The following is a 13614-nucleotide window of genomic DNA, read 5'->3' on the forward strand; positions in this document are numbered from 1 at the left end:
AATCTTACTGCTTGTCAGCAAATCTCAGTTAAAAATGTTTGATGAGGGTATAAAGTTGGAACTATTACAGGCTGCTCCTTTTGCCCTTTTATAACCCTAGCACCGCATGGGATAATTGAGAGACAGCTGTACCCATTGTTGTTAGATGCCTGTAAATTCCCTGAACACAAACTGAAATTACGTGTGAGTGCTAGAAGAAAGCTGTCAGAGTCCTCCACCCTTCGTTTAATCCAGACTTGGCACTGACCCTATATAATACACTACACAGTGCAGCTTGGTTTCAGGGTTAGGACATAGGGAGGACAAAGGTTTCTGATTATCTAGACTCAATGTACACTGTGTGGATCAGGACACTGTGTTCCTGTTTGGGTGCTGACATTTACTAGGTATGTTTTCTTGGGTAAATTGAGTCACCTCTATGGGCTTCCATTTCTGAATCTATAGAACAAGGAGACAGAACCAGACAATTCAGAACTAACACTGCACAACTCCATCAAATGTAATCCAAGCTATCATTACTGTGAGACATTACTGTATCATAAGAAGACCAAGGGCTCTGGAAACAGACTGCTTTGGTTTCCATCTTGGCACCACTCTTAAGAGCTGTGTGACTTTGGAAAAATGACTTAGCCTCTCTGTGCCTCAGTTTCTCTTCTGAAAATGGAGATAATGACTCTTCAAAGAGTTGTGAGGAATAAATGAGAAAATGTATGTAAACAGTTCACCTCTTCAAGTGTGACCTCCTGGCACACTGAATGGTTTCAACAAATGTTTATTACTGTTATCATTTCAATTCCATTCTAAAATGTACCTAAATTCAATTTCATTTAAAAATGTATGTAAAAACTGAAAGGGAAACAAACTCCGAAGTGTTAACAGTGCTGACCTTTGCACTGTGGGGTTATGGGGCGGCATTCTTTTGTACTTTCAAGTTTTTAAAAAATAAAACGTATTACTGTTTTGGCAGAAAAGATTTTGCTTTTAAGAATGACTACTAGACTCTTTCAATTCTTCCAGAATACTTGGCTGTTATTACTTTAGATGAAAGGCAGAACCGCCTACTGAAACGCCATTCCTAATTGTGTTTTCTTTCCGGCAGCGGCGACATTTCCACTGTCACCCCAATGCTCTGGAACAAAGGCTGAGGAAAAGCCTGAGTCCCGGACAGACGTCAAAATCTAACCCTGCGCCACCTCTGCAATGAACCCGGCCTCCAGTACAACACACCAAGCTAGATCACCTTACTCACTGGACGCAGGCACAGCAACTCGGTCATCACCAGCATGGCTTGGACACACCGTGCAGGATTCACGGAAGGCTATCTCCCAACACACTCTGTATTAACCCGCTAAAGCTCCAGAGGGAGATGAACCAAAAGGGAAGGGTACCAACACAGAGGCATGCCACTCAACCCTCCATCAAACAGAACTAGAATGGGGGCCTCCTGTGGACCCCGGAATTACAGGGACTGTGGCAGGAGTGAGTCCTCTGAGGTTCTAGAAGCCACAGAGTAGCCAGAATGTGTAGGGATGCAGAGTTATCAGAACAATGTGACAGATGACAACTGCCTGCTTAGTCTCAAGGCTGAATACAATGAACCTTTGCTTAAAGACAGGCTGTTTGAGCCTCAGGCATTATAAGAAAAGGGTCAGATCCTTCAAATGGGCTGGCATTTCCAAGGCAACAGGTATTCCCAAGTACATGTGAGTGAAGATTTATGCACAGGTCCACAAGGACCTACATGTTCAATACTTGAAGGCTTTTACAAGTCTTCGTGGCCTTGGTATGTAAGTCAGTATCACTGACATTTTTAACTATTAATCATTTTAGCTGAACTCCATTTCAGGTCTAGAGTCTAGGCAAACCTTGTCCAACCCATGACCCAGCATGGCTTTGAATGCAGCCCAACACAAATTCGTAAACTTTTTAAAATCAGTATGAGACTTTTTGTTTGTTTGTTTTTTGAGACAGTCTCACCCCGTCACCCAGGTTGGAGTGCAGTGGCAGAATCTCAGCTCACTGCAACCTCCGCCTCCTGGGTTCAAGTGATTCTCCTGCCTCAGCCTCCCGAGTAGCTGGAACTAAGGCACATGCCACCACACCCAGCTAATTTTTGTATTTTTAGTAGAGATGGAGTTTCACAATGTTGGCCAGGCTGGTCTCGAACTCCTGACCTCAGGTGATCTGCCCACATTGGCCTCCCAAACTGCTGGGATTGCAGGTGTTAGCGACCACACTTAGCCAGTATGATACTTTTGTTTTTTTAAGCTCATCAGCTATTGTCAGTGTTAGTGTATTTTATGTGTTGCCCAAGACAGTTCTTATTCCAGTGTAGCTCAGGGATGCTACAAGATTGGAAACCCCTGGTCTAGGCTGCTCCTATGATATGCCACCCAGGATGTGCTAGGCTTTGCCATCGTATTAAAGTCAAAACCTCAGTGGCTATAAAAGAAAAGGCTTATTCCGTGCAAATGCTAAAAAGTTGGCTGTGAGTCAGTGGGGAGACCCAGGTTACAGTGGGGCCTCTATCATCTGGACATTCTCTAAAAGAGACACTTCCTCCACTCATTACACTGACCCTACCTAACTTCTAGGGGACAGGGAAGTATAATCCTATTACAAGACCAGGAGGTAAAATATCATGTTAGTGACACGTTTAGTACCTTTCTTAATTGTTAAAAACTCTCTGAGGTAGGTTCTACTATTATTACTGTTTTATAAACTAGTCACAGAGAAGTTAAGTAAATTGCCTGGGGGCACACAGCCAGTAACCGGCAGAGCCAGGCTGGAAATTCAGGCTGTCTGTCTCCAGTGCCTACCTGCCTAACAATGACTGAATACTTTTATTGTGAGTCAGGCACTGCACTAAAGATTTTTTAATGCATTCATATATTCTTCACACCAAGGCTTTTATGAAAAACCCAAGTCTTGTAAAGGGTATGTTTCTTGAAGTCCATGAATAATAAATAGCTTAGGTGGGGCTCAACTCAGGCTTATGAAATATGCAAGACTTAGCAAGATTTGTACCAGCTCAGCCCCAGATCCTGTGAGAACCTCTGCAATGCCCTTAACATGGTCACCCATTGTATGGATAATCTGGGCTTGGTTTAGACTACTCTGTCAGAAAATTCTCCCTCAGGCTGAACTTGAAATAATCATGGATGTAACTTTGTGTCCACAGCACTGGTGTGGCTTCCTGGAGCCACACCAATCAGGTTTGATATGGTCTATAAAATCCACTCTTTTTTTTTTTTTTTTTTTTTTTTTTTGAGACAGAGTCTCTCTCTGCCACCCAGGCTGGAGTGCAGTGTCGCGATCTTGGGTCACTGCAACCTCCCATGTTCAAGCAATTCCCCTGTCTCAGCCTCTCGAGAAGCTGAGATTACAGGTTAGTGCCACCATGCCCAGCTAATTTTTTTTTGTTTTTAGAAGAGACAGGCTTTCACCATGTTGGCCAGGCTGGTCCTGAACTCCTGGCTTCAAGTGATCCACTTGGGTCCATATTCTAAAACATAAACAGTGATTTGGTCCAAATAACTTTATGAAGGTAAAAAAAAAAGCTTGCTGCTTGTATTGGAATAACACCTACGCACTTACAATCACTGAGAGAGAGAATGAGATAAAAGCAGAAGATAAAAATAAAAGAAAAAGGACCTCTGAAGAAAGAACCCCTGTCCCTAAGGGCCTAAGGAGTGAGGGGTTCATACCTGCCCACGTGGGAAAAGGCAAACAGCAGAAAAACCCTGATCTGCCTGGAGGGAAGGGAGGGCGCCCTTCTCTATACTGGCTGATACAGCTGGGAGATGCAGGTACTGCTCAGCATGGCCCCACAGTGGGGTACCTTTGTGTGTTCTCCCAAAAGAACAGGAGCTTTTCTATCACAAACTAGAAGGGTTGTGTCCTCACGCTTCCAGAGACTGGAGGTGCTTGCGTGTTCTCGTGAGAGGCGGGAGAGGGCGCAGGGTTTGAAACATGTCAGACGACGCGGACCAGCAACAAACTACCAACGCTGGAGAGGAGCCCCTGGAGGTTATCGGGCTCAGCCTAGATGAGCGAGTTTATGTGCAAATGAGAAATGACTGAGAGCTTCAAGGCAGATCACATGCTTATGATCAACATTTAAATATGATCTTGGAAGAGGAGGAAGAAACTGTGACTACTATAGAAACTGATGAAGAAACATATGAAGAGATACATATATCAAGGAAGCAGAATATTCCAATGCTGTTTGTGCAGGGAGATGGTTGTGCTGGTTGCCCCTCCACTGACAGTTGGCTGAAACCATTTGTCCTGTATGGAAAATAGGAGACTTTGTACAGTATCCTTTCTAAATGTATAAGACATTCAAAAGAGAAACCTGCATACATTCTGATATTAAGAAATAACTCTGGGGATTCTCCCACTCCTGAAATGAATTGATTTGCAGATAATTCACAACTTCTTAAGCTAAATGGCGTTGTAATTTTTCTAAAGCTCTTCCAATAAATAATGACCATCAAGATGCAGAGCTCTTTTTCAGGACTTGTCTTGCTCTATTATTCTCACAATTTCTGATTTTTTTTTCTTTAAATTAAAATTGGTGTTTCCTCGTAAGAAGAAGAAGAAAAAAGAAATACATAAGATACAGTGGCTGGGTGCGGTGGCTCACACCTGTCATATCAGCATTTTGGGAGGGGATATTGCTTGAGCCCAGGAGTTCGAAACCAGCCTGGACAACAAGATGAAACCCTGTCTCTACCAAAAGAAACAAACAAACCAAAAATGAGCCAGGCATGGTGGTGTGCACTTGTAATCCTGACTACTTGGGAGGTTGAGGCAGGAGTGTCAGGAGCCTGGGAGACGGAGGCTGCAGTGAGCACGAATCGCGCCACTGCACTCCAGCCTGGCAGCCTGGGCAACACAGGGAGACCCTGTCTCTAAATATATACGTATGACACCACTAGTCCATCTCCCTCTTGCTATCCTGGGGTCACATTTGACATGCACTTGCAAAATGTCTAGTCAGAGTCAGTGAACAGGGAACCCAGGGAAGCTAACTGAACCACCGGATCCCTGCATCCTTGCTAACAGAGCTAACCTATACTGGAAAAATAACTCCAGAGGCTGGATAAGGCTCCTTGTCATCTGTTACCAGAAACATATTAATACCTTCATGGGACACCTACACAGAATATTCAATACCTACATTTGCTAGAAGAAAGCTGCACTTTCCTCATGGTGTGCTGGAGAGAAAAAATCTTAAGGATCTTCATATGGTATCCAGAAGGACATTTTATTAGGAGAGTGTCTTAGTACAGTGTTTGTTCTAATTTGTTTAGACAAGGAACATTTCCTTTCATAGTTCAAGTCTGACAATAGCACACTCTGGACTTTAAATAAGTGCACCGTGTACCGCACGGGAACTGAGTCAGTAGTTTTGCCATAAAGGTTTTATTCCTCCCATCCCCCCTTCTTCCTTTCTTGGCATCACTGACAAAAGAAATTCTGTAGCCTCAAGAATTCTATTTCTGGCCAGGCGCAGTGGCTCACACTTGTAATCTAAGTACTTTGGGAGGCTGAGGCGGGTGGATCACTTGAGGTCAGGAGTTCGAGACCAGCCTGGCCAACATGGTGAAACCCTGTCTCTACTAAAAATGCAAAAAAAAAAAAAAAGAGCTGGGCATGGTGGCAGGCGCCTGTAATCCCAGCTACTCGGGAGGCTGAGGCAGGAGAATCACTTGGACCCCGGAGGCAGAGGCTGTAGTGAGCCAAGATTGCGCCACTGCATACAAGCCTGGACAACAGGCTCCAGCTAAAAAAAAAAAAAATCGATTTCCTGAGAGCAGGTAAAGTAAAATCTCATTACCCTGGAATTAGGGATCATTCGGAACAGGAGCTAGAATACATATATCTTTGATGGCCCAATCCTTTCTCCAGACACTGCAAATTAATAGTGTAAAGGAGATTAGGCAGTGTTTAAGATTCTCAAAAACAAAATCTTCAAGCATCCTCAAGCACTCACAAACACTTGATACCGTAATTAGAAATAATTATCTTCGGCCAGGCACGGTGGCTCACGCCTGTAATCTCAATACTTTGGGAGGCCCAGGTGGGCGGATCACCTGAGTTCAGGAGTTCGAGACAAGCCTGGCCAACATGGCGAAATCCCGTCTCTAATAAAAACACAAAAATTAGTCGGGCATGTTGGCAGGCACCTGTAATTCCAGCTAATCAAAAGCCTGAGGCAGGAGAATTGCTTGAACCTGGGAGGTGGAGGTTGCAGTGAGCAGAGATCGCACCACTACACTCCAGCCTGAGTGATAAAGCAAGGCTCTGTCTCAAAAGAAAAAAGGAAAAAAAAAAAAAAAAAGAGCCACGCATGGTGGCAGGTGCCTGTAATCCCAGCTACTCAGGAGGCTGAGGCAGGAGAATCACTTGGACACTGGAGGCAGAGGTTGCAGTGAGCCAAGACTATGCCACTGCATTCAAGCCTGGACAACAGGCTCCATCTCAAAAAAAAAAAAGGAAGAAGAAGAAGAATTCTATTTCCTGAGAGCAGGTAAAGTAAAATCTTGTTACTCTGAACTTAGGGATAATTTGGAACAGAGGCTAGAATACACATATCTTTCATGACCCAATCCTTTCTTCAGACACTGCAAATTAAGAGTGTAAAGGAGATTAGGCAGTGTTTAAGATTCTCAAAAACAAATTCTTCAAGCATCCTCAAGCACTCACAAACACTTGATACTGTAATTAGAAATAATTATCTTCTCATTAAGCCTCTACCAGGCAACAGTGGTAATCTACTTTGAGTTACATGCACTTAAAAAATGTATCTTTCTTCAAAATAGTTTATAAATCACACTTCCAATAAATACAAACTAACCCTTTACAAAATTAGTCTGACCCGGTAAAGATTTCTACGTACTAAATCTACGTAAGAATTAAATTAAAGGGGGAGAAAGGCCAGATTCAGCAAGAATGTCCTTTGAGAAGTAGAAGGGAAAGCTATGGTGATAAAAATAGACCAACCTTACATGAGCACCAATTGCAGGGCAAGGACAGCCACAATCCCTGGGGAGGAAACTGTGGAGGGATATGAGGCAACACCCAAAAAAGACAACTTCTAAGAGAAGCAGGGAGTCTCTGGGGACCCCGTGTACCTTGAAAATGAGCAAGTTTGGGAAAGGGAAGTATGCATTTAATATCTGCCCCTTACCTCTCCAGGCCTGGGAACTAAGAACCATGCCTTTTAAATTAAATACACACACACACACACATACAGAGAGAGAGAGAGAGAGAAGGTCTGTCACTCTGTCACCCAGGCTGGAGTGCAATGATGCAATCACTAGCTCACTGCAACCTTCAACTCCTGGGCTCAAGCTATCCTCTCGCCTTAGCCTCCTAAAGTGTTGGGATTGCAGGCGTGAGCCACCGTGTCTGGTAGAACCAGGCCTAATTTTAGGACTAAACATACAACAAATGTCCACTGAAGCTTTTAGTTCCTAACTCAGAAGAGAAGGAGAAAAGGCATGAGCAAGAGCTGCTGGGCACTAAACTTAAGGTCTTTTGGGGGCAGTTCTGGAAAATTTCCCATCCATGCTTGTTCATTCCCATAGGTTTCTGGCAGTGTCTGTCAGCAGAACCTTCCCAGGAAGAGGGGAAGCCAGCAAGGAAAGGGATGTGGGAATACCATGTTTACTCCAGGAGAACCGCCCCCAGGAAAAACGAGTCTCGGAGGCCCTTAGAGAGCAGAGAAAAGAGGCCACGCCTGGGAGCAGAGGGTCTGCCTACTGCCGTGCCCCAGCGGCCCAGCTTCTCCATTTCCCATCACATTCACTCACCACCTCACTTACCCCTAAAACACGCACGGTGGGTCTTCTTGGAAGGGACCTGTACTTAGTGTAAGTTTCTAAACAAGAGTTACAAATCCAGCGCCTGTCTTGCAGAGTCTTTTGGCATCTCCAGCCTGAACGAGCTCTCTCAGACCGTGCTGTGTTCACTATAGGCACCCTGCACAACGGGGAAAGTAATTTGTCTCCTAAAGTATAGTTTCCTAGATAAATAAGTGAATATAACAAGGGTGTGCAGTATTATCTATAACAATAATTGTTTCCCTTTTTGCCTTGGATGCTAGGAAATTCAGAATCAAACTTAGAGTCACTCAGTTAGATCTGGTGATCGGCCTATTTGTTTTCCCCTCCTTTTTTGACTTTTGGATATTAGCATTACTCTAACTATATCTTCCATGTGTCTTATCATAATCATCATCTTAGTGGAAAGAGGTGGGTATACTTTAACCTGCTTATTAAGAGGCTAGGTATGTCATCTTGCCCGGAGATGAACACTACACCAGCACTCCTATGTTTCATAGGGGGAATGTGGTCAAACATACCCAGCTCATGAACCTGCACCACTGCTTCCCCATCCCCATTCCTAGGGCATCCAGAGAAAGCCACATCATGGTCACAAATTGGCTCATGTCCTTTGACAAGCTGCTATGTAAGACTAAGCCAGGAAATAAGTGTTTGGTACTGGAGCCCCAAAGTGCATTCCCAAAGCGTATGCAAGCCTCATAATTAAATTATTCTCTGAGGGTGAGAGTTTCATTTATTTTTGGTAGTATAACAAATACTGGGGGGAAAAACATATATACTGGATGATTTGCAGTATAGAATTTTCTTATAAATGGATCAGACTACTACTAGCTATCAGACAGGGCTTAGAAATAAGTAGCTTTTCAAGAGTAGAAGAAAAACTGATCAACAGTCATTTCTTTCCCTTTGCAATGCTGAAGCTAATTTTGCACAGTTTTATTTTTCTAATATAAGCCAGCAGTATTATCACCAAACGGCAATTAGAACTAAAAAGCTGCCTTTAGTTGTATCAAAATAATATAGCATTCCACTTAAATTAAAAAAAAAATGTCCATGAAAAGTACATTCAATCAATATTTTGGTACAGCATTTATTTCTGGCATGGAAAAACAGCCTTACTTTGAAGTTGTGCTCGGCCTTCAAATGAGGCCATCAACATAAAAACTCTGATTTCCCTGAGTTGAATAAAATCATCTTTTCAAAAGATAAGTCAGATTATACCCTGTTCTTTCCCAAAGATCTTTAATGTTCCCTGAAGTGTGAAATACTTAACAAAGAATTTAAGGCTCTCTTGATCAGGGTCCTATCCTAGTCCTTTTCCAGCAGATCCATCCATCATGATGTTTTAAGCACATCTATGTACAGCCCCTAGAGTAAGGCTGGACCTTTATATACACCCTCCTTTAATCCTCATATCTCCATGTTATTAGCTCTGCCTTGCAGATTTGAAAGTGGGAGGCATCAAAAAGTTATGGTGACAGCTAAGAAGACACAGACCCAGGATTTGTACTAAAGTATAGTTTTTAACCTCCATCTTATTCCATGTGTGTGACGAGCCAGTCACACCTGAACACTGCATGCACTTTGCTATTTCTGTGTTTGTTCCTCACCCTAGCATGGTCTCCTTCCCAACTCACTTTTCAAGGACCAAGTCAAACAATGTCTCTTTCACAAAGGTTCTCCCACCCCCACGCCCAGCTAGTATTGACTGCTTCCTTTGTGCTTCCCCCCGTTTGCACTGATTCCTCATACAGTGCTTATTTTTCTAGGTATGACATGTGTTTGAATAACACATTTGTTTCTCCAACATTTGGATGCCTCCTTGGAGAGAAGGATCATCTATCATCTACTAGGCCACCTGTGTCTGCTCCACACTCTTTCCTCAATAGGACCTTAGTTCTTATTAAGTGAATCAGTTGTTGACTAGCAGCCAACTAGGGCAGCCAGTTGTTTAGGGACAAGTGGCTGCCCTAGTTGTTTACATTTGCTCAGCTGTTTGCAATGAGATCAAGAAGAATCTGCAGCTGAGGTTGTGTTGGGTTGCTTTCAAAACAGACCGGACTGTGAATGGTTCATGGCTTGTGACACATGTGAGAGGTCAAACAGGAAACTGATGTGTTTCATGGCTCTTCACTGCTCCAAGCAGAATATAGGTGATCAATTACCAAATGATAAATATTGCCGGGTATGGTGGGTCATGCTTATAATCCCAGCACTTTGGGAGGCAGAGGCAGGAGAATCACTTGAGCCCAGGAGTTTGAGACCAGCCTGGGCAACATAGTAAGTCCCTGTCCCTATTAAAAAATAAAAAATAAAAAAATAAGCCAGGCATGGTGGCATGCCTGTAGTCCCAGCTACTCAGGAGGCTGAGATAGGAGGACTGACTGAGCCCAGGAGTTTCAGGCTGCAGTGAACTATGATTGCTCCCTTGCACTCCAGCCTGGATGACAAAGCCAGACTCTGTCTCTAAGAAAGAAAAAGAAAAAGAAAAAAAAAAATTAAGATCTCCCACGTTCAGAATATGCAGGTGTGATCCTTTCCTCCCCAAGGGACCTTTTCCCTGGGGGGACCATTGTAACTGTGGCAGACAGCTCAGGTGCCTCCTCCTTTGGACACACCCATATGTTCTGACTCAATCCACTATTTGTGATGACATAAGGAAGCAGTCTTAAATAATTTTTCAGGCCTGGTGCAGTGGATCACGTCCTTAATCCCAGCACTCTGGGAGGACGCGGGTGGATCACCTGAGGTCAGGAGTTTGAGACCAGCCTGGTCCAACATGGCAAAACCCCGTCTCTACTAAAAATACAAAAACTAGCCAGATGTGGTGGTGTAAGCCTATAATCTCAGCTACTCAGTGGGGCTGAGGCAGGAGAATCACTTGAACCTGGAAGGTGGAGGTTGCAGTGAGCCAAGATCGTGCCACTGCACTCCAGCCTGGACGACAGAGCGAGACTCTGTCTCAAAAAGTAAATAAATAAATAATGAAAATAAAATAATTTCTCTAATGCAGCAGCAAGGTTCTGAAATGTAGTTTCTTGTCCCTTAGGAAATCACAATTTGATAGAACAGGAACACAGAAACGAAGGAGTCCTTTCACCCTCCAAAGTCCAAGAAGGCAACGACTTGTTTAAAGGACACAAGCAGGCCTCAAGAAGAATGGCTCAAGAGAGGACAGAATCTTGCCAGGATCATTCAAGTTTATCAGAAAAGAGAAGCCACCAGTTACTGAGGACTCATCAGCATCAAATAATTTTCTAAATGGTTTTGGCACCTTATTTTATTTTTCCTTTCAAGAATCTGATATTAGAATTAAAACTCCCATCTTCTCAGAAAAGTGATTCAAAGCTAGTAAGTGGCAGAGCGGTGTGATTCCAGCGCAGGTGCACCTGGCTCCAGGAATATCCTACCTTTTCTTGAGCTCTGTGTATGCCAAACCATTTATCATACATATACCTGTTACCTATAACCCCTAAAACCCCTCAAATCTACTTAGTTTACTCAAACCATTGTGTTACCATTAAACACTGCAAATGTGAAAAATATGTATGATAGAGAAACCAGAAGAGCAAATACAGACTCCTTTAGACTCCTTGGTGCCACAAGGCAATTACTGGAGATGTTCTCAATTTGACATTCATAAATAGGAAAGAAACGAGCTTAAATCCCAAGATATCTTGCATAATAAAAAATGTGGGTTACTTCTGTTTTACCCACTACCAAAGATCCTCAAGGCCGGCTTATACATAAACTCCCTCTTTGGCTAAAGCTCCGGCAGGTTCTACAGTCATTAAATGCTCTGCTATCAATAAGAGGAGGCTTTCTTCTCCCACAGCCACAGACGTTTAAAGGCTCCAAAGATTCGTGTTTCAGGCAGACAACAGTCCTCCTCTAAGATCATACTGTTTTGTGATCTGGGATAAAAGAAACGACAAAAAAAAAAAAAAAAAAAAAAAAAAAAAGAATAGTGGGCTGTGATTTTAAAGATAAACACGGTACCATGACCCTTCTTAGAACCTAAGTCTATATTTGGGTTGGCTATATTTCCAAAACACAAACAACAGACTTCCAGGACCCACCCACAACACTCGCAGCAACCAGGCAGCTCAGACCTCATGGGAAAGCTCTGATTCCACAGCCATGTATCCTAAATAAAGGTGTGCTTCCAGTGTGGTAGCATAAGCCAGTGGTTCAAGGCACAGATTTCAGAGCCAGACTGCCTAGGTTCAGCACTGCCATGTGAATTACCTCATCTTGGGCAAGTTACTTTCTCTATGCCTTAATTTTTTCATCTGTAAAATGAGGACAGCAGTATCTACTAGTTCACAGTGTGACTGTGAGGATTACAGGAATTCATGATGGGGTCTTGTACAGAGTAAATGCTATTAAGTGTTGGCCATGGTTTATGAAACCTAACATACCCCAGATAGGCCGGTTCTTCAGAAAACTCCAGAGCCAAGAACAGTGATGCTGCTGTCACCATCATTAAGCTCTTTCAACAGAAGCCGATCATTGTCCCCATTGCTCTCACATGCATGGAGTGTTTGTGTGCACACAAACTGCTGCTTGTCTATGTATCTTGCAGCAGAAAGGAGGGTGGAGAGTGGAGAACAGGATCTCAAATTCACACCAGGAGGTCCCGTAAGAATCAAGTTTCAATGAACCTGAACAGGAAAGACAATTTTTAAAAGATACCGCCCCCCTCCCCATACAAAAGCCTAAGATACTGCTTTACAGTCTTACCTAGTATTTAATTTGACTTGTATAAAGGTACCTTACGTAAAATCACTAAACTTTACATTCTCAACAGCCAGCTCTTAATGCTTTTATAATTGTCAAGTGTCTTCTATGTTGCTATTTTCAGTAAAACTAGGACTCCGAAGTAAGACCCTCAAGACAGACGTCTAACATTTTCCACCTCCAAGTCTTTAAGCAAAACAAGAGAAAATCGTATTAGAAAGGCATATCTAATGATTATAAATTGCTACTTCTTCTAAAAAGCCTCCTTAGCCTACTTTTTGAGAGTATTATGGCATGGCTAGGCACAGTGGCATGTGCCTGTGGCCCCAGCTACGCAGGAAGCTGAGCCAGGAGGATCGTTTGAGCCCAAGAGTTGGAGGCCAGCCTGGGTAACACAGCAAGACCCCATCTCTAAAAAAAGGAGGAGTGGGGGGAAAGAGAGAAAATGAATGAATGAATGAATATGAATTATGCTTGGAAGCTTGTTTTTACAGATATTATATGGGGGGTTTGGGGACTGGGTTATATACTTAATTCCATGACCTTAGGTATAAACAGCATAATTATTTTACTGATGTTCTCTCTCCTTCATCTCTTCTTTATAACTGTTACCTGTTTTTGTTTTGTTTTGTTTTGTTTTTTGGTGTGGTAGTTTCTCTCTAGATTGACCCTTCCTTGCTATCCTCAGGGCCATCTACCTTTTTTTTTTTTTTTTTTGAGATGGAGTCTCGCTCTGTCGCCCAGGCTGGAGTGCAGTGGCCGGATCTCAGCTCACTGCAAGCTCCGCCTCCCGGGTTCACGCCATTCGCCTGCCTCAGCCTCCCGAGTAGCTGGGACTACAGGCACTCGCCACCTCGCCCGGCTAGTTTTTTGTATTTTTTAGTAGAGACGGGGTTTCACCGTGTTAGCCAAGATGGTCTCGATCTCCTGACCTCGTGATCCGCCCGCCTCAGCCTCCCAAAGTGCTGGGATTACAGGCGTGAGCCACCGCGCCCAGCAGGGCCATCTATCTTAATCC

The 13614-nt window shown here is 43.4% G+C and overlaps 1 protein-coding gene and 1 pseudogene across 9 annotated transcripts in view; one reads left to right on the forward strand and one right to left on the reverse strand.

Moving 5' to 3' along the window:
* The window catches only part of TMCC3 (transmembrane and coiled-coil domain family 3), a 306045-nt gene that overhangs the window by 16614 nt on the left and 275817 nt on the right, over positions 1-13614 (reverse strand). The window contains exon 1 of one of the 8 annotated variants that reach the window (XM_077954774.1): positions 7836-9009. The exons of the other annotated variants lie outside the window; for them this stretch is intronic. The gene's annotated coding sequence lies outside the window, so the exon portion shown is untranslated. Of the gene's footprint in view, positions 1-7835; positions 9010-13614 lie in introns of those variants that run through there. 8 annotated transcript variants of the gene reach the window in all.
* LOC144332979 (U6 snRNA-associated Sm-like protein LSm3 pseudogene) lies at positions 35-5649 on the forward strand (annotated as a pseudogene). Its single transcript, XR_013401264.1, has one exon. The product of XR_013401264.1 is annotated as a U6 snRNA-associated Sm-like protein LSm3 pseudogene (transcript).

The sequence above is a fragment of the Macaca mulatta genome, chromosome 11, assembly GCF_049350105.2.
Source record: "Macaca mulatta isolate MMU2019108-1 chromosome 11, T2T-MMU8v2.0, whole genome shotgun sequence".
NCBI classification, from domain to species: Eukaryota; Metazoa; Chordata; class Mammalia; order Primates; family Cercopithecidae; genus Macaca; species Macaca mulatta.